The 21,319-nt window shown below is 47.5% G+C and overlaps 18 non-coding genes across 18 annotated transcripts; all 18 read left to right on the top strand.

Annotated features, from left to right (window-relative positions):
- The first annotated feature begins 333 nt into the window (after positions 1–333).
- Positions 334–405, top strand: trnad-guc (transfer RNA aspartic acid (anticodon GUC)). The gene has a single exon. It is a non-coding gene; the product is annotated as a tRNA-Asp (tRNA).
- Positions 406–1,011: 606 nt separating this feature from the next.
- trnag-gcc (transfer RNA glycine (anticodon GCC)) lies at positions 1,012–1,082 on the top strand. The gene has a single exon. It is a non-coding gene; the product is annotated as a tRNA-Gly (tRNA).
- Positions 1,083–1,553: 471 nt separating this feature from the next.
- trnav-cac (transfer RNA valine (anticodon CAC)) lies at positions 1,554–1,626 on the top strand. Its single transcript has one exon. It is a non-coding gene; the product is annotated as a tRNA-Val (tRNA).
- A 393-nt stretch (positions 1,627–2,019) lies between these two features.
- trnav-aac (transfer RNA valine (anticodon AAC)) lies at positions 2,020–2,092 on the top strand. The gene has a single exon. It is a non-coding gene; the product is annotated as a tRNA-Val (tRNA).
- A 567-nt stretch (positions 2,093–2,659) lies between these two features.
- Positions 2,660–2,731, top strand: trnad-guc (transfer RNA aspartic acid (anticodon GUC)). Its single transcript has one exon. It is a non-coding gene; the product is annotated as a tRNA-Asp (tRNA).
- Positions 2,732–3,337: 606 nt separating this feature from the next.
- Positions 3,338–3,408, top strand: trnag-gcc (transfer RNA glycine (anticodon GCC)). The gene has a single exon. It is a non-coding gene; the product is annotated as a tRNA-Gly (tRNA).
- A 471-nt stretch (positions 3,409–3,879) lies between these two features.
- Positions 3,880–3,952, top strand: trnav-cac (transfer RNA valine (anticodon CAC)). Its single transcript has one exon. It is a non-coding gene; the product is annotated as a tRNA-Val (tRNA).
- Positions 3,953–4,345: 393 nt separating this feature from the next.
- Positions 4,346–4,418, top strand: trnav-aac (transfer RNA valine (anticodon AAC)). The gene has a single exon. It is a non-coding gene; the product is annotated as a tRNA-Val (tRNA).
- A 567-nt stretch (positions 4,419–4,985) lies between these two features.
- trnad-guc (transfer RNA aspartic acid (anticodon GUC)) lies at positions 4,986–5,056 on the top strand. Its single transcript has one exon. It is a non-coding gene; the product is annotated as a tRNA-Asp (tRNA).
- A 606-nt stretch (positions 5,057–5,662) lies between these two features.
- trnag-gcc (transfer RNA glycine (anticodon GCC)) lies at positions 5,663–5,733 on the top strand. The gene has a single exon. It is a non-coding gene; the product is annotated as a tRNA-Gly (tRNA).
- Positions 5,734–6,204: 471 nt separating this feature from the next.
- trnav-cac (transfer RNA valine (anticodon CAC)) lies at positions 6,205–6,277 on the top strand. The gene has a single exon. It is a non-coding gene; the product is annotated as a tRNA-Val (tRNA).
- A 393-nt stretch (positions 6,278–6,670) lies between these two features.
- On the top strand, positions 6,671–6,743 carry trnav-aac (transfer RNA valine (anticodon AAC)). Its single transcript has one exon. It is a non-coding gene; the product is annotated as a tRNA-Val (tRNA).
- Positions 6,744–7,309: 566 nt separating this feature from the next.
- On the top strand, positions 7,310–7,381 carry trnad-guc (transfer RNA aspartic acid (anticodon GUC)). Its single transcript has one exon. It is a non-coding gene; the product is annotated as a tRNA-Asp (tRNA).
- A 606-nt stretch (positions 7,382–7,987) lies between these two features.
- On the top strand, positions 7,988–8,058 carry trnag-gcc (transfer RNA glycine (anticodon GCC)). The gene has a single exon. It is a non-coding gene; the product is annotated as a tRNA-Gly (tRNA).
- Positions 8,059–8,529: 471 nt separating this feature from the next.
- On the top strand, positions 8,530–8,602 carry trnav-cac (transfer RNA valine (anticodon CAC)). The gene has a single exon. It is a non-coding gene; the product is annotated as a tRNA-Val (tRNA).
- Positions 8,603–8,995: 393 nt separating this feature from the next.
- On the top strand, positions 8,996–9,068 carry trnav-aac (transfer RNA valine (anticodon AAC)). The gene has a single exon. It is a non-coding gene; the product is annotated as a tRNA-Val (tRNA).
- A 567-nt stretch (positions 9,069–9,635) lies between these two features.
- On the top strand, positions 9,636–9,707 carry trnad-guc (transfer RNA aspartic acid (anticodon GUC)). Its single transcript has one exon. It is a non-coding gene; the product is annotated as a tRNA-Asp (tRNA).
- Positions 9,708–10,290: 583 nt separating this feature from the next.
- trnag-gcc (transfer RNA glycine (anticodon GCC)) lies at positions 10,291–10,361 on the top strand. Its single transcript has one exon. It is a non-coding gene; the product is annotated as a tRNA-Gly (tRNA).
- The last annotated feature ends 10,958 nt before the right edge of the window (positions 10,362–21,319 follow it).

Below are 21,319 nucleotides of genomic sequence, written 5' to 3'. Positions count from 1 at the left end.
ACGCAACGCACGGGCATTTGTTAGGCCACATGGCGATCTTATGGCATTGTTTCCAGAAAGCACAGCTTACCCCATGGCCCCAAAAACGCCAGGCCCGTGTTCCCAGGTTTCCACACCTTGGAGACCATCTTTGATAAGTTCCATCTTCGTGAGTATGAGATGCCGGCTTGGTGAAGAATGGAAGGCTCAAGCGGAGCAAAAGAGAAGCGTTTGCAAAGTGACGCAGCGTAGTGTGGGCATGACCTGAACGAGAACCTGAAGAGAGCGATGACTGGAAGCGGAATTGAATGAGCTGTGAGATGGGACGTGGCCCCGCCCGGCTCCCCATGTGTCTCCTCGTTAGTATAGTGGTTAGTATCCCCGCCTGTCACGCGGGAGACCGGGGTTCAATTCCCCGACGGGGAGAAGAGCTTGCTTTTCGCATCGGAGGAGGTGAAAATCTCACCCCGAAAACACGCAGAAGGCCATGCCGAAGAAATGAATGTAGACCCACTATTACTGACCTCAGCCAGCAGGGGGCAGCGGTGCTCAAGACATGAATTTGGGCTTTGTAGATAATCAGGAATGGCGCATATTGTCTTCTGTAAAAATAAAGACATACATAAGTAAACTAATAAATAAGCGAAGGCGTACATAAACAAGAAGCGAAGGCGTACATAAACAAGAAGCGAAGACATAAATAATCAAAAACGAGAGAATTAATTAAGAAATGCTGATGGTCTTGTAGATGTGTAAGTGCAAGACCCCCGCTAGCGGTAGGAAGACCTAGCAACGGATATGGCATCTACTGGCTTGCTGAATTTTTTTCAGAGCTACCGTACCGGAGCCTCCCAGTGGGGGCAACTAAACATTGCCCGTCTGTCCGCTGTCTGCCGGCTCGGCGTGGTTGCCGGCTACGCGACTGGCCAATGCAGCGTGACATCGGGTTGCGTCGCAGCAAAAGTTGATTGCGGCTCCAGTCTTTTGCCCTACGCCGCTGCGCTTTTTCGCTCAGCTGACCCGTACGTTCCAGCATTGGTGGTTCAGTGGTAGAATTCTCGCCTGCCACGCGGGAGGCCCGGGTTCGATTCCCGGCCAATGCAGCACAGGCTTTTCCTGCAACAGCCAGTGCGCAGAGATGGCATTTCAGCTGGCAGGGCGGGCCTTCTCCACCAACCTGAAACAGGCCCAGCTGTGACACCCTGGCTGCGAGCGGGGTCGTTGTCAAAATCGCTTCTGTGGTCTTTCTTCACCAGAGCTGAAACAGCGTTTCTGTGTGTGGCTTTAGTTTGTTTTTGTTTGTTTTTTTGCCGACGATGGGGTCCAAAGTTGCCTCCCTCCAGTTGGCTTCAGCATGCATTGGGACGGTTCACAGCTGAATGTGAAGCGGTCGGGATGAGGATCAACACCTCCAAGTCTGAGGCCACGGCTCTCTGTAGCAGAAGACCCTGTCGAGAAAATCACCTGGAGTCCGACTAGGGCCAGTTGAAGGCAAGCTTACAAGTGACAGGCATTCTGTCACAGAGGACTGTCTACATCAATTTTCTCAGAGACACGGTTGGGCTGCGTCGCAGGTTTCCGTAGTGTAGTGGTTATCACGTTCGCCTCACACGCGAAAGGTCCCCGGTTCGAAACCGGGCGGAAACAACCTTATTTCAGCTTTATAGCAGCAAGAAGGCAGGCAGGGTCCGGAGCCCCCAGAGTGTGCGTCTGAAGACAGAATAAGTAGGATTTGTCGTTGCGCTTCGCAAACACAACACTCAAAGTGGGCCTCTCTTCCCCCCAGACAGCGAACAGAATCGTAACCCAGTAACATGACACACGGGTTTAACGCTACAATTTGTCAGAAAACACTGACGCTATCGGGGACCCACTCAAATGACCACCTGTGAGTCCTGGGGACCGGCTGCGCTGAGAACCCCTTCCCGTCGCTGCGAAGTCAAGCACACAAGCGATCGGCCGTCTTACGCACATGCACCGCGTACGTGTAGGACTGCCGATGTCCATTTTCCCAGAGGCGCACAGCTCGCTGGCACCCGGGTTTCCGTAGTGTAGTGGTTATCACGTTCGCCTAACACGCGAAAGGTCCCCGGTTCGAAACCGGGCGGAAACAGCCTTATTGTGGCTTTACAGCCAAACCTGGGCTAACGTGGACAAGGCCAAGATGCTCAATCTGCGGCCATGTCCGCTCCCAGCCAGCGAAATCCGAAAATGCCCTTTGGCTCTTCCGTCCACGCTGTACCGCACTTTTTGCTTTCCCCCACGTTTCCAAGAGCCCAGTGTCCACGCTGAAATGCTCAAACGTTCACAAAGTCCCGCGACTTAAGCTCTACATAGCCTCCGCCCAACGCAACGCACGGGCATTTGTTAGGCCACATGGCGATCTTATGGCATTGTTTCCAGAAAGCACAGCTTACCCCATGGCCCCAAAAACGCCAGGCCCGTGTTCCCAGGTTTCCACACCTTGGAGACCATCTTTGATAAGTTCCATCTTCGTGAGTATGAGATGCCGGCTTGGTGAAGAATGGAAGGCTCAAGCGGAGCAAAAGAGAAGCGTTTGCAAAGTGACGCAGCGTAGTGTGGGCATGACCTGAACGAGAACCTGAAGAGAGCGATGACTGGAAGCGGAATTGAATGAGCTGTGAGATGGGACGTGGCCCCGCCCGGCTCCCCATGTGTCTCCTCGTTAGTATAGTGGTTAGTATCCCCGCCTGTCACGCGGGAGACCGGGGTTCAATTCCCCGACGGGGAGAAGAGCTTGCTTTTCGCATCGGAGGAGGTGAAAATCTCACCCCGAAAACACGCAGAAGGCCATGCCGAAGAAATGAATGTAGACCCACTATTACTGACCTCAGCCAGCAGGGGGCAGCGGTGCTCAAGACATGAATTTGGGCTTTGTAGATAATCAGGAATGGCGCATATTGTCTTCTGTAAAAATAAAGACATACATAAGTAAACTAATAAATAAGCGAAGGCGTACATAAACAAGAAGCGAAGGCGTACATAAACAAGAAGCGAAGACATAAATAATCAAAAACGAGAGAATTAATTAAGAAATGCTGATGGTCTTGTAGATGTGTAAGTGCAAGACCCCCGCTAGCGGTAGGAAGACCTAGCAACGGATATGGCATCTACTGGCTTGCTGAATTTTTTTCAGAGCTACCGTACCGGAGCCTCCCAGTGGGGGCAACTAAACATTGCCCGTCTGTCCGCTGTCTGCCGGCTCGGCGTGGTTGCCGGCTACGCGACTGGCCAATGCAGCGTGACATCGGGTTGCGTCGCAGCAAAAGTTGATTGCGGCTCCAGTGTTTTGCCCTACGCCGCTGCGCTTTTTCGCTCAGCTGACCCGTACGTTCCAGCATTGGTGGTTCAGTGGTAGAATTCTCGCCTGCCACGCGGGAGGCCCGGGTTCGATTCCCGGCCAATGCAGCACAGGCTTTTCCTGCAACAGCCAGTGCGCAGAGATGGCATTTCAGCTGGCAGGGCGGGCCTTCTCCACCAACCTGAAACAGGCCCAGCTGTGACACCCTGGCTGCGAGCGGGGTCGTTGTCAAAATCGCTTCTGTGGTCTTTCTTCACCAGAGCTGAAACAGCGTTTCTGTGTGTGGCTTTAGTTTGTTTTTGTTTGTTTTTTTGCCGACGATGGGGTCCAAAGTTGCCTCCCTCCAGTTGGCTTCAGCATGCATTGGGACGGTTCACAGCTGAATGTGAAGCGGTCGGGATGAGGATCAACACCTCCAAGTCTGAGGCCACGGCTCTCTGTAGCAGAAGACCCTGTCGAGAAAATCACCTGGAGTCCGACTAGGGCCAGTTGAAGGCAAGCTTACAAGTGACAGGCATTCTGTCACAGAGGACTGTCTACATCAATTTTCTCAGAGACACGGTTGGGCTGCGTCGCAGGTTTCCGTAGTGTAGTGGTTATCACGTTCGCCTCACACGCGAAAGGTCCCCGGTTCGAAACCGGGCGGAAACAACCTTATTTCAGCTTTATAGCAGCAAGAAGGCAGGCAGGGTCCGGAGCCCCCAGAGTGTGCGTCTGAAGACAGAATAAGTAGGATTTGTCGTTGCGCTTCGCAAACACAACACTCAAAGTGGGCCTCTCTTCCCCCCAGACAGCGAACAGAATCGTAACCCAGTAACATGACACACGGGTTTAACGCTACAATTTGTCAGAAAACACTGACGCTATCGGGGACCCACTCAAATGACCACCTGTGAGTCCTGGGGACCGGCTGCGCTGAGAACCCCTTCCCGTCGCTGCGAAGTCAAGCACACAAGCGATCGGCCGTCTTACGCACATGCACCGCGTACGTGTAGGACTGCCGATGTCCATTTTCCCAGAGGCGCACAGCTCGCTGGCACCCGGGTTTCCGTAGTGTAGTGGTTATCACGTTCGCCTAACACGCGAAAGGTCCCCGGTTCGAAACCGGGCGGAAACAGCCTTATTGTGGCTTTACAGCCAAACCTGGGCTAACGTGGACAAGGCCAAGATGCTCAATCTGCGGCCATGTCCGCTCCCAGCCAGCGAAATCCGAAAATGCCCTTTGGCTCTTCCGTCCACGCTGTACCGCACTTTTTGCTTTCCCCCACGTTTCCAAGAGCCCAGTGTCCACGCTGAAATGCTCAAACGTTCACAAAGTCCCGCGACTTAAGCTCTACATAGCCTCCGCCCAACGCAACGCACGGGCATTTGTTAGGCCACATGGCGATCTTATGGCATTGTTTCCAGAAAGCACAGCTTACCCCATGGCCCCAAAAACGCCAGGCCCGTGTTCCCAGGTTTCCACACCTTGGAGACCATCTTTGATAAGTTCCATCTTCGTGAGTATGAGATGCCGGCTTGGTGAAGAATGGAAGGCTCAAGCGGAGCAAAAGAGAAGCGTTTGCAAAGTGACGCAGCGTAGTGTGGGCATGACCTGAACGAGAACCTGAAGAGAGCGATGACTGGAAGCGGAATTGAATGAGCTGTGAGATGGGACGTGGCCCCGCCCGGCTCCCCATGTGTCTCCTCGTTAGTATAGTGGTTAGTATCCCCGCCTGTCACGCGGGAGACCGGGGTTCAATTCCCGACGGGGAGAAGAGCTTGCTTTTCGCATCGGAGGAGGTGAAAATCTCACCCCGAAAACACGCAGAAGGCCATGCCGAAGAAATGAATGTAGACCCACTATTACTGACCTCAGCCAGCAGGGGGCAGCGGTGCTCAAGACATGAATTTGGGCTTTGTAGATAATCAGGAATGGCGCATATTGTCTTCTGTAAAAATAAAGACATACATAAGTAAACTAATAAATAAGCGAAGGCGTACATAAACAAGAAGCGAAGGCGTACATAAACAAGAAGCGAAGACATAAATAATCAAAAACGAGAGAATTAATTAAGAAATGCTGATGGTCTTGTAGATGTGTAAGTGCAAGACCCCCGCTAGCGGTAGGAAGACCTAGCAACGGATATGGCATCTACTGGCTTGCTGAATTTTTTTCAGAGCTACCGTACCGGAGCCTCCCAGTGGGGGCAACTAAACATTGCCCGTCTGTCCGCTGTCTGCCGGCTCGGCGTGGTTGCCGGCTACGCGACTGGCCAATGCAGCGTGACATCGGGTTGCGTCGCAGCAAAAGTTGATTGCGGCTCCAGTCTTTTGCCCTACGCCGCTGCGCTTTTTCGCTCAGCTGACCCGTACGTTCCAGCATTGGTGGTTCAGTGGTAGAATTCTCGCCTGCCACGCGGGAGGCCCGGGTTCGATTCCCGGCCAATGCAGCACAGGCTTTTCCTGCAACAGCCAGTGCGCAGAGATGGCATTTCAGCTGGCAGGGCGGGCCTTCTCCACCAACCTGAAACAGGCCCAGCTGTGACACCCTGGCTGCGAGCGGGGTCGTTGTCAAAATCGCTTCTGTGGTCTTTCTTCACCAGAGCTGAAACAGCGTTTCTGTGTGTGGCTTTAGTTTGTTTTTGTTTGTTTTTTTGCCGACGATGGGGTCCAAAGTTGCCTCCCTCCAGTTGGCTTCAGCATGCATTGGGACGGTTCACAGCTGAATGTGAAGCGGTCGGGATGAGGATCAACACCTCCAAGTCTGAGGCCACGGCTCTCTGTAGCAGAAGACCCTGTCGAGAAAATCACCTGGAGTCCGACTAGGGCCAGTTGAAGGCAAGCTTACAAGTGACAGGCATTCTGTCACAGAGGACTGTCTACATCAATTTTCTCAGAGACACGGTTGGGCTGCGTCGCAGGTTTCCGTAGTGTAGTGGTTATCACGTTCGCCTCACACGCGAAAGGTCCCCGGTTCGAAACCGGGCGGAAACAACCTTATTTCAGCTTTATAGCAGCAAGAAGGCAGGCAGGGTCCGGAGCCCCCAGAGTGTGCGTCTGAAGACAGAATAAGTAGGATTTGTCGTTGCGCTTCGCAAACACAACACTCAAAGTGGGCCTCTCTTCCCCCCAGACAGCGAACAGAATCGTAACCCAGTAACATGACACACGGGTTTAACGCTACAATTTGTCAGAAAACACTGACGCTATCGGGGACCCACTCAAATGACCACCTGTGAGTCCTGGGGACCGGCTGCGCTGAGAACCCCTTCCCGTCGCTGCGAAGTCAAGCACACAAGCGATCGGCCGTCTTACGCACATGCACCGCGTACGTGTAGGACTGCCGATGTCCATTTTCCCAGAGGCGCACAGCTCGCTGGCACCCGGGTTTCCGTAGTGTAGTGGTTATCACGTTCGCCTAACACGCGAAAGGTCCCCGGTTCGAAACCGGGCGGAAACAGCCTTATTGTGGCTTTACAGCCAAACCTGGGCTAACGTGGACAAGGCCAAGATGCTCAATCTGCGGCCATGTCCGCTCCCAGCCAGCGAAATCCGAAAATGCCCTTTGGCTCTTCCGTCCACGCTGTACCGCACTTTTTGCTTTCCCCCACGTTTCCAAGAGCCCAGTGTCCACGCTGAAATGCTCAAACGTTCACAAAGTCCCGCGACTTAAGCTCTACATAGCCTCCGCCCAACGCAACGCACGGGCATTGTTAGGCCACATGGCGATCTTATGGCATTGTTTCCAGAAAGCACAGCTTACCCCATGGCCCCAAAAACGCCAGGCCCGTGTTCCCAGGTTTCCACACCTTGGAGACCATCTTTGATAAGTTCCATCTTCGTGAGTATGAGATGCCGGCTTGGTGAAGAATGGAAGGCTCAAGCGGAGCAAAAGAGAAGCGTTTGCAAAGTGACGCAGCGTAGTGTGGGCATGACCTGAACGAGAACCTGAAGAGAGCGATGACTGGAAGCGGAATTGAATGAGCTGTGAGATGGGACGTGGCCCCGCCCGGCTCCCCATGTGTCTCCTCGTTAGTATAGTGGTTAGTATCCCCGCCTGTCACGCGGGAGACCGGGGTTCAATTCCCCGACGGGGAGAAGAGCTTGCTTTTCGCATCGGAGGAGGTGAAAATCTCACCCCGAAAACACGCAGAAGGCCATGCCGAAGAAATGAATGTAGACCCACTATTACTGACCTCAGCCAGCAGGGGGCAGCGGTGCTCAAGACATGAATTTGGGCTTTGTAGATAATCAGGAATGGCGCATATTGTCTTCTGTAAAAATAAAGACATACATAAGTAAACTAATAAATAAGCGAAGGCGTACATAAACAAGAAGCGAAGGCGTACATAAACAAGAAGCGAAGACATAAATAATCAAAAACGAGAGAATTAATTAAGAAATGCTGATGGTCTTGTAGATGTGTAAGTGCAAGACCCCCGCTAGCGGTAGGAAGACCTAGCAACGGATATGGCATCTACTGGCTTGCTGAATTTTTTTCAGAGCTACCGTACCGGAGCCTCCCAGTGGGGGCAACTAAACATTGCCCGTCTGTCCGCTGTCTGCCGGCTCGGCGTGGTTGCCGGCTACGCGACTGGCCAATGCAGCGTGACATCGGGTTGCGTCGCAGCAAAAGTTGATTGCGGCTCCAGTCTTTTGCCCTACGCCGCTGCGCTTTTTCGCTCAGCTGACCCGTACGTTCCAGCATTGGTGGTTCAGTGGTAGAATTCTCGCCTGCCACGCGGGAGGCCCGGGTTCGATTCCCGGCCAATGCAGCACAGGCTTTTCCTGCAACAGCCGGTGCGCAGAGATGGCATTTCAGCTGGCAGGGCGGGCCTTCTCCACCAACCTGAAACAGGCCCAGCTGTGACACCCTGGCTGCGAGCGGGGTCGTTGTCAAAATCGCTTCTGTGGTCTTTCTTCACCAGAGCTGAAACAGCGTTTCTGTGTGTGGCTTTAGTTTGTTTTTGTTTGTTTTTTTGCCGACGATGGGGTCCAAAGTTGCCTCCCTCCAGTTGGCTTCAGCATGCATTGGGACGGTTCACAGCTGAATGTGAAGCGGTCGGGATGAGGATCAACACCTCCAAGTCTGAGGCCACGGCTCTCTGTAGCAGAAGACCCTGTCGAGAAAATCACCTGGAGTCCGACTAGGGCCAGTTGAAGGCAAGCTTACAAGTGACAGGCATTCTGTCACAGAGGACTGTCTACATCAATTTTCTCAGAGACACGGTTGGGCTGCGTCGCAGGTTTCCGTAGTGTAGTGGTTATCACGTTCGCCTCACACGCGAAAGGTCCCCGGTTCGAAACCGGGCGGAAACAACCTTATTTCAGCTTTATAGCAGCAAGAAGGCAGGCAGGGTCCGGAGCCCCCAGAGTGTGCGTCTGAAGACAGAATAAGTAGGATTTGTCGTTGCGCTTCGCAAACACAACACTCAAAGTGGGCCTCTCTTCCCCCCAGACAGCGAACAGAATCGTAACCCAGTAACATGACACACGGGTTTAACGCTACAATTTGTCAGAAAACACTGACGCTATCGGGGACCCACTCAAATGACCACCTGTGAGTCCTGGGGACCGGCTGCGCTGAGAACCCCTACCCGTCGCTGCGAAGTCAAGCACACAAGCGATCGGCCGTCTTACGCACATGCACCGCGTACGTGTAGGACTGCCATTGTCCATTTTCCCAGAGGCGCACAGCTCGCTGGCACCCGGGTTTCCGTAGTGTAGTGGTTATCACGTTCGCCTAACACGCGAAAGGTCCCCGGTTCGAAACCGGGCGGAAACAGCCTTATTGTGGCTTTACAGCCAAACCTGGGCTAACGTGGACAAGGCCAAGATGCTCAATCTGCGGCCATGTCCGCTCCCAGCCAGCGAAATCCGAAAATGCCCTTTGGCTCTTCCGTCCACGCTGTACCGCACTTTTTGCTTTCCCCCACGTTTCCAAGAGCCCAGTGTCCACGCTGAAATGCTCAAACGTTCACAAAGTCCCGCGACTTAAGCTCTACATAGCCTCCGCCCAACGCAACGCACGGGCATTTGTTAGGCCACATGGCGATCTTATGGCATTGTTTCCAGAAAGCACAGCTTACCCCATGGCCCCAAAAACGCCAGGCCCGTGTTCCCAGGTTTCCACACCTTGGAGACCATCTTTGATAAGTTCCATCTTCGTGAGTATGAGATGCCGGCTTGGTGAAGAATGGAAGGCTCAAGCGGAGCAAAAGAGAAGCGTTTGCAAAGTGACGCAGCGTAGTGTGGGCATGACCTGAACGAGAACCTGAAGAGAGCGATGACTGGAAGCGGAATTGAATGAGCTGTGAGATGGGACGTGGCCCCGCCCGGCTCCCCATGTGTCTCCTCGTTAGTATAGTGGTTAGTATCCCCGCCTGTCACGCGGGAGACCGGGGTTCAATTCCCCGACGGGGAGAAGAGCTTGCTTTTCGCATCGGAGGAGGTGAAAATCTCACCCCGAAAACACGCAGAAGGCCATGCCGAAGAAATGAATGTAGACCCACTATTACTGACCTCAGCCAGCAGGGGGCAGCGGTGCTCAAGACATGAATTTGGGCTTTGTAGATAATCAGGAATGGCGCATATTGTCTTCTGTAAAAATAAAGACATACATAAGTAAACTAATAAATAAGCGAAGGCGTACATAAACAAGAAGCGAAGACATAAATAATCAAAAACGAGAGAATTAATTAAGAAATGCTGATGGTCTTGTAGATGTGTAAGTGCAAGACCCCCGCTAGCGGTAGGAAGACCTAGCAACGGATATGGCATCTACTGGCTTGCTGAATTTTTTTCAGAGCTACCGTACCGGAGCCTCCCAGTGGGGGCAACTAAACATTGCCCGTCTGTCCGCTGTCTGCCGGCTCGGCGTGGTTGCCGGCTACGCGACTGGCCAATGCAGCGTGACATCGGGTTGCGTCGCAGCAAAAGTTGATTGCGGCTCCAGTCTTTTGCCCTACGCCGCTGCGCTTTTTCGCTCAGCTGACCCGTACGTTCCAGCATTGGTGGTTCAGTGGTAGAATTCTCGCCTGCCACGCGGGAGGCCCGGGTTCGATTCCCGGCCAATGCAGCACAGGCTTTTCCTGCAACAGCCAGTGCGCAGAGATGGCATTTCAGCTGGCAGGGCGGGCCTTCTCCACCAACCTGAAACAGGCCCAGCTGTGACACCCTGGCTGCGAGCGGGGTCGTTGTCAAAATCGCTTCTGTGGTCTTTCTTCACCAGAGCTGAAACTGCGTTTCTGTGTGTGGGGTTATTTTGTTTTTGTTTGTTTTTTTGCCGATGATGGGGTCCAGTTGGCTTCACAAAATTGCCTCTCTCCAGTTGGCTTCAGCATGCATTGGGACGGTTTACAGCTGAGTGTGAAGCGGTCGGGATGAGGATCAACACCTCCAAGTCTGAGGCCATGGCTCTCTGTAGCAGTAAGATTCAAGATTCAAGATGCTTTATTGTGAATTCTGCAGTTATGTGCCAGACATACAGAGAATCGAAAAAAAAACAAAAAACGTTTCACTCTGACCTTACCCACGGTACAGACAGTGCAAAATATAAAAACAATCAAATAGTGCAAAAAATGCGGTGTGGCAACTTAAGGCTAATGAGGATGTGGGTCAGCGACCTGCCCAATGTTGCTATGAAGACCCTATCGAGAAAATCACCTCCAGTCTGACTAGGGCCAGTTGAAGGCAAGCATATGCCGGCTTGCTGGAGAATGGAAAGCTTAAGTGTAGAAAAAGAGTTGCGCATGATGCAAAGGATGAGTGCAATCCCTCATGACTGTGTGAGCCGCCAAATCAAACACGCCTGCTTAACACCGCTCTTTTTATCACACTGATCAACTATGCAGACCTATTTTTAACATTTAAACCTGCAACCCAGCATAGCACAAAAATTAGATTCATTGTAATATTTGTAAAAGGTATCCAGACCTAAGTCTTTTACTTCATGTGGTGAAAAACATGTCCAGAGAAAAACATTGAGCCAGCAGCAGCGCAACAAGTTTTAAAACGTGTTGACGGTGGACTGCAGCGGCATTTTGTCTCTCGCTGATCAACACAGCCAAGACATTTGAATGCATAATCTTGTTTACCATCAGAGCGCCTGCAGCATCTTGTTAAAGTATGATAGCTCTAATTGTTGGAAATTAAATCCCAAAAGTGTGTACGCGTGTGCGCCTGCATTTCCATCTGCACAGCTCGGCAGAGATTGGCACCGTTATCAACTCAAAATTCATGTGATGCAGCAACACACGCTCTCAGGGCCCCCGCACACGGGCCTCTTAACATTCTGTAGTCAAACAAGACGGCAGAGAGAATGTTGTCACAAAGCACCAAAACCGTGAAACATCCTCCCAAAAAACAGCAAGGAAAGTTTTGATCAGAACTACAAAAGAAGAAAAATAAAACATTTAGACAGGAGAAATTAAAGAAAGCACAAATTGAACTGTTGTAGGTTCATGTAAATGAGCCAGTTTTTTTTTTTTTTTCCAATTATTTCACCACTAATTATTAAGATATTATAATCATCAGTTGCAACCTTATAAGCCATACAAATAATGTTTATAGATGGTTTATGAACCAGTTATTACCCATTAACAAGGTGGTACAAATATCTGGTCCATCTATGTAATATTTGTAGATGTTTTACAAACTATTTCTTAAAGGTTTACAAATTATTTGTTAATCACTAACAAATACTTAATACAGTATATAAAATGTTATAATATGTGCAACAATATACCATTAATAATTAGCTCACTATGTAATAAGTAAACAGTATTAATGATCATTTTTTTATTTGTTAACTGAAAAATAACTATTGACTCTAGTTGAATTAACTATCAGTTACTATTTATTAATGATGGTTATTATAAGGTGTTACCAGAACTTTGTACCAATGAATAGTATTCAGTTTTACAGTCCACAAACTCCACATTACTGCATATAATGAAGTTTATTTTGTATTGAATCACACAAAATTGATTTAAAAAAATATGTATTTTTATATATCGATATTTTCTCACAGGTCACACTTGCAGACTGACCATCCTCTTTCAGGTGCTGTAATTATGAGTTGGGTGCATGATTAACACAAAACAGTGATAAATGCATTTTTTCCCTTCCAAATATTCAATCTATTTTCACTTTAAACAAGTTATTTTAAACAAACATCACTGTAAGTCTGGAGTTTCCTCATTGTTACGTTTGGGAGATGCAGACCACGAAAGCCATGCCAATAAATCACAGTCACAATGATGTAATTTTATTATTTATTATTATAACTTTAGATTCAGTTTGAGTACAGTGAGCAGTGTTCTCACGGGCACAAACAGGCTGGTCTGTAAAACCTCAGGCACTGAATATGCTTAATTACCCTGAAAGTACTTTAGAAAATTAGCACTTCAAATTAATTTTCCACATGTTTCAGGGCTGAGCAAAATAAATTGGTAAGAATAAATACTTCTAATTTGTTGTCCATGTGCTTAAGGACTTACAGTAAGTGTTTTTACATCATTTTTTCTGGTCTGTCTTCATTCAAATTCAACTTTTCTCAGTGAAGTGGAGTTGGTTTTTGCTTCTCTGAGAAGGAGAGTGATCAGAGGGTCACTGTCTAACAATATCACTTCAATTTGTACCACAGATATTTTTTATTTTTTTGTTTGTTTGTTTGTTTGTTTGTTTTAAATGAAAAGTACTGTACTCTTGTTCTGTGAGCAGTAATGATGAAGAAGAGTGACAACAGAGAACAGCAGGGGGGTAAATGTTTTCTGTGTACAGAGCAGCAAAAGACAGAACATAGAAAACTCTCAACTAAAAATACTCAAGCATTCAGTTGAACCTCTTCAGGCCCAGAAAATGTGCAATTTAACCAAGATTACCTATTGATGTCTGTTTTAAAGGTAACAAGATTTTATTTATTTATTTATTTATTTTTTTGGTACTTCTGCTTTATTTGACAGTGATAGTAAAAAGATACAATAGGGAAGGAGGAGATGTCATGCAGCAAATGGCTTGGCTCGCAATTAGCCTTGATATGCGGGACACACTCAACCAGGTGAGCCACCAGGGGGCGCCCAAAAGTCCTTTAAATAGAGTGCTTAAGTTCCATAGTGGTTTGGGGCCAGTGACATACAAAATTAAATGTCTGTGTTAACAAATATCGCCCTTGCTTTCAATCTGATAATGTGTCTTGGCTGATAAAAGCAAAACTCCACTGTCGGTACATGGTGAGCATGTTGGTGAGTTAAACCACCACGACAGAGATCCGCAGGCTGTTTTGGACGGACTACGGGCAGCGCAGCGTGGCAGCCACGGCTCTGCAGGGATCAGCTTCACCGCCTTGGCCTTCAGCCATCCACAGAGAAATAATTACATCTGTGGTAAGTCTCACTGCAAAAAGAAACAGAGCGATAATCAGCTTGAAAACATTTTGCTTTGTTCACCCAACTGTTTCCGTGGATCGTCCCTATCGCTGGAAGACAGGGGAGGATTCATGGGAATTTGGTGGCAAAAAACAAAACAAGACACTGAAGAGTTACCACATACTGCCACAGGTGCCACCAAACTACAAACCCTGCAGGGAGCAGCTTGGAGCTCTGCTGATATAAATATATATATATATATATATATATATATATATATATATATATATGTATATGTATTCGACTTATTGCATAGATTAAAAGGAGTTCTTGAAATGCTCAAACCTGAAATGAATGAAGTACATTTTCTTCCCATAAAACTGCAGCTGTCACGGCTATTTTACATAGAGGCGGTGGTTAACATGGCTTGACAAAAAGTTTCAATTATGAGGGTATTTTCCTCTCTGAGCCTCTACTACCGAACTGTCTGTCTGTCTGAATGACTGTTTGACAGATTTTTTTCTCAGCGTGCGTCCAGCTGTGGAGCTCTGCAGAGCGCTGTGGAGCGTGATATTAGACCCTGAGCTTCACAGCAGGAGGCCTCAGAGTCCTAACAACCTCTGAGCGTCTCCGGCCCGTCGGCTGTGACTGACAGCTCCTCTCAGCTGGAACAAAACGCCGCTAAAAGAGAGAAGCTGCCTCAGTGTGGAGCTTCACTGGTCGGACATGAGGAGGAGAGGTTCAGCGGACTGGACCTGCAGCAGGACGCAGCGCCTGTTTGCAGATTACTGGACATGGAAAGAAAACGAATGGATGTCCGAGTTCACAAGCAGGAGAACAAGCAGTGAACCTGCTATTAGGAGCAAAGGCTGAGCATGGATCACTGCACAAACACAGGGCAACCTCTCACCTATAAGTCTCTGTGTGTCAGGTGTTTGAGTGGACTAAAAAAAACAAAAAAAACATGCTGAGTATGTGAGTGTGACAAATGTCGGGGCTTGAAATGTGCAGTGTTGCAGTTACATTTGGTGATACTGGCACTAATCCTGCTTTGATGTCCTGTGCCGACCACCTTTTGAAGAGGCGGCTCAGCAGGAACACTCACTTGTTGCTCCAGGTAACAACAATGCTGTGATCTACTCTTTATACAGAGGAAGTGCTCCAATCAGACGTCAGCATGCCTGGGAAAGACGAGCCTTGATGCATTCCTACCATGAGCTGAAAACAGAGACCAGCTCTTGCAGTCGGTGTCAGACTTGTTGAACCCCCAACCTGCCCTTTCACTTCACTGCAAGCGGCTCTGGATGAAAACTAAAAGCCTGAAATGTAAGAAAAAATGTGGCTGCTGAGATCAGAGAGCGCTGAAATCCGGCTGGCCAGAAGGTTTAATATCATTTCTTGTGTTGCTGTAGTGGTTTCAGCACCCAGACCTATAAAAGGAAATTGCCCATATACATTTGGACAATTATTCATTTCTAATAACCTACTTCGCACTTCTTGGTAATAACATAATTTCCTGCTCTTCAGTAACTCTTAATGCATTTAGCGCGGCCTCGGGCTACATTTCCCTATTTAAATTAAGTTTCTCCTTCACAGATGTAATTTCCTCCTGCTGTCTGCCCCTCTCTCTCTCTCTCTCTCTCTCTCTCTCTCTCCATCTGTCTGTCTGACTGTCTCTCTGTCCATGTCTATCTCTCTTCGGCATCTCTTTTTTTCTCTCTCTCTCTCCCTTTCGGTGTCGCTCCTTTTCCTCCACAGGACTCCTTCCTGTCGCGGCTGACTCTTGTTTCCTCTCAGCCAATCTCCTGCTGATCTTAGTAAACTATTCTTCCTCCCATGTAAACATCCATTACCTGAGAGAGGGAGTGAATAGGTGTAAGCTGTAGTAAAATGCCACGGGGTATTCTTGCATTCACAGCTGATGTGTTTTCACATTTCCTGAACAAAACAAACCCCATGAATGCTTTGACCTCAATTCCACAACAGGTGAAGGCATTTCCATACAGCAGCAGTGTGTTTCTGTTTCCTCAGCCCTCCTTTTCTCTGCTGCTGTTTCTCCAGTGGCCAAGTTCACGATCAAACTGTCAAAAGAGAAAAAAATTACATTTTTCATCCTGTAAAGCAGACATCAGATAAACCAGATTTCATGACGCTTTGATGATGAAACCTTGTTCAACAGCCTCCCTGTAGAAAGACATGTTGCTCTTTAAACCTCGACGCCGACTTCTTGGCTGTCATGTCCTTTTCGCTCCTTCGTGTCGGATTCCTCTTCAGCCCCGTCAGAGCCGACAGCCGCGATGCTCAGACTCCTAAACCGACTCTGAGCTGAGGCAGAAGGTGAAACCCGCCGCCGGTTTAAACACCTCATTTCCTGCTAGTGGCTTCCTCTCAGACTCTAAAGGTCAAGCCACTGTATCATTTGATAATTTGCTATTTGGACAGTTCCTCACCGTTCAGGTCGGTCTCAGACTCGCCATCCAAATGTCACCAATCATCTGTTTACTCAGCATCTTAATGGGCTGAAGTGTGCCTCTGTGTGTCTGTGAGCTCCGTTACAGAGAGCTGAATGTCTCCGCTGTAATGAGATCCTTCTCAATAACTGAAGACATGCTTGTTTAGTCCACAGGCTATTTGAGTTGCTGCTGCTGATCGTCTGCAGGGGCAAAACTACAGCGGGTGGAAGTAATGGAGGCTCTAATGACTCCACTGAATCATGATGGAGCTGTTTGTGCTTCACTGGCTCCAGGTTCACAGGGTTAATGGATTATTTCTCGTCCAGGACCACAGCGGCAAATAATATGCTATGGTAATCTGAGAGCCACAGAGGGACGAGAGAGGGAGGCACATTATGGAGAGAGAGAGAGAGGGGAAGAGGAAAAGAGAGGAGACCGTGCGATGGTTTGGACCTGAGCCACAAATGAAACAGGTGTGTCATTGATCATCCTTTAAAAAAAAAAAGAATAAAAAGTCCCTTCTCTTTTCTCCTTCTTCCCTCTCTCTCTCTCTTCCATCTTTTAAACAGTGACGTGACGACACGTCTTGATGCTCCTTGACTCGGCAGGTCATTTATTCAGTTCAGCTCATTTATGTTCCTCCAAGACTAATTAGCTGTTGAATATTACTTTGATGTCACGGTGCAATTAATTAACGCACTGACCCGGCCAAAAACATCTCACACTCTGTCATCTTTTTCTCTCCCTCTCCCTCTGACTAATGAATATCTATTAAAATGAAAGCTGCCGCTGCTATGGTGACAGTCACCAGTTCAAAACTTTAATTGTGATTGAATGAATATTGTGAACAGTAATTAAGACCTTGTTTAAGTGCTCTTAAACAAACACTCTAGCCTCTTTTGTCGACCCCGGGCTCAGAGGTATTAAGCATCTTGTTGATTTGAACTGAATACAGAGAATGAATGGATGAATTAGCGCAGTGGTTTATCTGAAACTAGCCGGTGACAGTCTGCTGGTGTACAGTTTCACTGTGAAGACAGACAGGGCTCCTCTTTGTTATTTATCACAGCTGAGCAGGTGGAAAATGTCGGCTGTTGTTCTGCTGAAAGGTGAAATATCTGTATATTTCAAATGAGCACTCAGCCCGTGTTAAACTCTCAGCACTGCAAAGAGTTTGGTGGGCATGCAGGCTTCATGGTGTCAAGCTGAGCTTCACATCCACAGCACAAAGTAAAAGAGTGGAAAAAGCAAAAGCTGAATCAAGGTTTCAGTTTTCTTCACAGAAGACAGCAGATGATTGGCTGAGACTCTGTGATACCAGCTGCTCTGTGAAAAGAGACTTAATGATCAAGTTGAGCTTCTGATCATCAGCGCAAAGTAAAAATCAGACCGTCCACAACGATCTGACGACGTTCACAGAGAAGAGCGGAGCAAAGGTTTGCCGTCCTTCACAGGAATCACAGAGATCATCGCCTCACCGCATCACCTGAAACCAGCCAATGGCAGCCCGCCGCTGTAATGAAACGGAGCAGTGCATCATGGGCCGTCGGTCTCCAACCAGGCTTCTCATCAGCAGAGCTGGACTGGATTCAATCACATCACATTGTGTGTTTAAGCGAGACTCTCAGCTCTGTGTGATTCATAATTATCTCCCATTTGACAGAGTCTGAGTGCCTCGACTGGAAGATGAACGAGTGGGAAAAAAAATAAAAAGCTGAGATCACAGGCAACAGAAGCCTTGTACCTGAAAGAATTATCAATGCCTCAACTCCCAACGACGTCCTCACTAAGCTTTCACCAAGACACACCAATTATCTGCCGTCGTTTGAGCTCAGTCGCCTCCTCACATCTTCTGGCTGCTAATTTCCTTCCTCTGAGAGGTGAATTCCTGCCGGAGCCAACCTGCAAACACCACACATCAGCCATTGTGCTGGAGGTTTGTCGAGGCTGCGTGGCTCAAAGCCCAGAGCTGCTATCTAATACTGTGATGTTTACGGCCTTTAGTGATGCAGCTAACAAGAGCTTAATGATCACTGCCTCTGTGTGTTTAGCTTTCTTTCATCCTCAGCCTCCTGGGAATCACCGAGACACTTTCCCAGAGGTCAGGGGTCACGCCCCGGCAGTTTGTCATCACATCCTGTTTACTGACCTTTGGCTGCAACAATCAGGCCTCCTTCAACATCCTCTTTAGCCTCGACCTTCCTTAAATATGCTAATCTGAAAACCACAAAGACGTCCTTGTAAATTAAATCCAATCCTTTCGACTCAGCTCCCTTCAAGAGGCCGATACGTGACAAAAGGAACTAAATCGCTGTTGAAGTGCCGGACTAATTGAGGGAAAGCGTGTTAATTGCTGAGGCTGTTTTTGGCATTGAAGGTTTGAGGCGTACTTTGGTACCCCTGACATTTTCAGAGTGGAAACTTTAGCCTAATTTCCACTACAGAGAATAAAGCATTACCCAGGCCTGATAATATTCTGCTCACATGAACCTTTTTTCACCCTTTGCTGTCATAAAATGGATCTGTTTTGAAGTTCCAAATGAAATCCCATCTAGAAATTCTCACTTAAAGAACAGAACTTCTGTCAAAATTATCATCCTGTGTCTTGTTAACTGGACTATTTTCAGATGAAATGTGACCTCCTGCAATCACAAGGCTCGTGCACCTGGCAGGGAAGTCTAAAATTGGTCTTAGACGAGAAGCTAGACAAATTGTGATTCATGAATTCACAGCACGTAAGAAAAAAAGAGCAACGCAACAAGACCCACATGACTGAAGAGACACCAGGACGCCCCGATGCTCTGCTGGGCGTGGATCCGCTGCAGTAACCAGGAGATGCAGGGCAGGGAGGAGCAGATGCAGGCATGAAGGACCTGGTTGTCGGAAACCGTCTCTCAGCACATGGAGTGCGTCCTTATGGCGAGAAAAGCAGCATTATGGCACACCATCATCAGGATTAGCTAATTAGCTAAATGCACACCTGGCATGTGTCTGTTTTACGGTTATGAGACGTCTCGACAGGCGTCTTACGGAAAGTGACAGACAACACAACTCTGAAAGTTAATGCTCAGACGAAGCATCGCAGGACGTCTGTGCCACAAGCTGTCACCTCCACAGATGCGTCTCTGTTTAGCTGCCGGCTGCTGTATGTCTGACCTGCCAGAGGAAATTTTGAAATTGCTTTTTTTTGCCATCTTTGAAGTCGCATACAGGTAAGGATATTGTAGAGGTAATTCTGAGCCCAAAAATACCAACACTGTAGAAGGTAATAAAGATAAGATAGCTCAGAATGAAGAATATAAATCAGCATTAGTCTGGAAACGTTAGGGCTTAAAAAAGATTGGCATTGGCGATACTTTTTAAGGAACATGGGCCTAGCAACATGAGGCTCAAAAGGATCGGTGATACTTTTTACTTCACTTTACTTTATTGTCAGACTAGTCGGAAATTTGTCTTGCACCTTGGTAGCTTGGTAGTGAGTAGACATAAGGCTCAGAAAAGGATCGGTGATAGTTTCTAGTGAGTAGACATAAGGCTCAAAAGGATTGATGATACTTTTTTAATGAGGAAGACATAAGGCTCAAATGGATCAGCAATACTTTTTAAGGAGTAGACATCCACCTGCACTGACCACAAATGTCATGGATTGAAATGTATGTGTTTTTCTTTCATTCAAATCAAAGCCTGACCTATTTTGAGTGTGCCCAATTAGCCCTTATCTTATCTAGAAGTGACCTCAAAGCATCGGCCAGAGTCCAGGATCTACAAACCCAAGATAAAACTGGCCTAATTAGTAGCTGTTATCGAATGCTGACACCGCTATTCCTGGGATCATATTTGATCTCTTTGTGTGAACAGAATTGCTGACACTATGGTTTTTGGTCCCCAGGAAATTACCTAAAAAGGAAAATAGTGAGGGTGGGCACCCAGGAGTTGGGAGGACATATAAACAGGTGTATAAACTAAGAATGCCAGTCTTCCTCAGGGATCGACTCACTGTTTGTTTCCATTTGAGATCTCAAATGAAAATAAACCTGCCTGCTTAAGACTCTGCCTGGTTCCTAGTCTTAATTTTTGAAGGCTCCACGACTTATTTTATTGGTGTTTTTTGGTACCAAGTCTTAAGAAGTTTTCTGCAGTCAATCTGGCCTGATCTGGACAGAAGTTTCCACATCAATATACCAGCAAAAAATTCCCAGATATCCATCCCACATGTAGTAACAATACAGCGAGACGCTCTGCTCCACAGCGCAGCCCATGCTGTTGATCACACTGTCACTACGCTCAATGGAGAATACATTATCGTTTATGTAAAATCATAATCAGCCCTGGCAGTATTGGCAGAGCTGTTAGAGGCAATCGGCGCTCCACTTTAACTGCCACTGACTGCTTGTTGTTTATAAGGTCGGCCCTGTGTTGTAACTGGATGCATCAGGGTAAAAAAAAAATTATCTGGATGTGGCTGTGTTCACCATGGACAGAAACAGATTACACTGTGTTGACATGATTCAGTTATTAACTGAGATGCACACAAACACATGATAGTGATTTGATGTAAATACAGCACAGTTGGTTATGACTCAGTGTAAATGGCAGCAGCTCAAGGCCAATGGCAGCCCTACTATTCTTTAATCACACCAAGTGGATTCACAAATTACAAACCAAATACCAATAATTGGTCAAAAAAAGGAAACTGGCAGACCACGAAAAAAAAACAAAACAAAAAAAAAAAACAAAAACAAAAACCAAATCAACTGAGGTCACAGACAACTTTTGAAGTTCAAATAAACACAGACAAAATAAGTAAATAAAGAAATACATGAATTATTACATACAATAGAAGGAAAATTAAAATGCGTGTGCTAAAAATTTAGGATACACCTATTTAACTTTTTTCTGGCTATATTGAACAGATTATGTATTCTAGTAAAAAGCTGAGATGGAAATAATTTGATTAGGATTAATTTTCTGACCTCAGATATGTGCGATGGACCTGCAGGGTCTAAACTGCTGCTCATTTGTTTCCATTCTGTTAACTCTTACCACACCGTTGATAGTTTTGATGCCATCTGAGTGTATGATGATGGAAAAATATGGATTTTGTTTTTTTAATTTATGTAAACATGGGCTCACAGATTAAATGAAACTATGCATGTGCATCTAAGATCGTATTGTAAGATTGTATAAGACTGTATGTTTCATGGCAATCTGTGTGA

The sequence above is a fragment of the Myripristis murdjan genome, chromosome 17, assembly GCF_902150065.1.
Source record: "Myripristis murdjan chromosome 17, fMyrMur1.1, whole genome shotgun sequence".
NCBI lineage: Eukaryota > Metazoa > Chordata > Actinopteri > Holocentriformes > Holocentridae > Myripristis > Myripristis murdjan.
This window is presented reverse-complemented; position numbering and strand designations above follow the sequence as displayed.